Source organism: Somniosus microcephalus, unplaced genomic scaffold (assembly GCF_052327205.1).
Source record: "Somniosus microcephalus isolate GS21.2 unplaced genomic scaffold, FLI_Smic_1.0 scaffold786, whole genome shotgun sequence".
Classification (NCBI taxonomy): domain Eukaryota; kingdom Metazoa; phylum Chordata; class Chondrichthyes; order Squaliformes; family Somniosidae; genus Somniosus; species Somniosus microcephalus.
In genome coordinates, this window is record NW_028225973.1 from 19,520 (window position 1) to 20,000 (window position 481).

The following is a 481-nucleotide window of genomic DNA, read 5'->3' on the forward strand; positions in this document are numbered from 1 at the left end:
CAAGCAGTGTTTGTCAGAGAGTTCCACTGTGTTGTGCGCTCAGTGGGTCCGTCTAAAATGACAAGACAGCAGAAACATTCCAGCGAGTTCCATTTGTTGTCTTGTCACACAGGTGCCTCTGAGCGGGTCAGGGCCTGTGACCCCATTGAGCTTTGTGAGCAACGTATGCACACGCAGTGTTTGCAACGAGATTCCCTGTGTTGTGCGCTCAGTGGGCCCGTACGACCGATTTGGTGACTCGCGTCCGTAGTGGGAGTCCCCGGGCCGGCCCAGTATAGAGAGAGGCTGGTGTTCAGGCTATTTCGGGGTTTCCTCTCGTTTCTGTCGCTGGTGACAAGACGGGCATGCACACGGCGAGTCAGAGAGAGAGGGTGTCGGCGCAGCTCCCGGTGTTTTCTTCCTTGGCCGCGCCCTTCTCTTTGTCCTTGAAACTCTTTCGCGTGAGTCCGAGACGTCCTGTGATTCTCAGTGGTCCTATTCA